Source organism: Podarcis filfolensis (assembly GCF_964270895.1).
Source record: "Podarcis filfolensis genome assembly, chromosome: 8".
Classification (NCBI taxonomy): Eukaryota; Metazoa; Chordata; class Lepidosauria; order Squamata; family Lacertidae; genus Podarcis; species Podarcis filfolensis.
The window spans coordinates 75631578-75631797 of NC_139611.1; positions in this window are offsets into that span (position 1 = coordinate 75631578).

Genomic DNA, 220 nt, shown 5'->3' on the forward strand with positions numbered 1-220 from the left:
CTTGCTGCCAAGGCAGTGTGGACAATACTGAGCTAGATGGACCAGTGAAAAGCAGCTTAGATGTTTGCGTGCCAGGAAAATGCTGCATTTACTACACGTCCAGGCTTTTCTACCCTGGACAGCATAGAACTCAGAACAGCAGCTCATTGGCCAAAAAAAAAAAAAAAAAAAAAGGCGATTAGGTTTGTCCGTCTCCAGCCACCGTTAAACGTCGTTTATC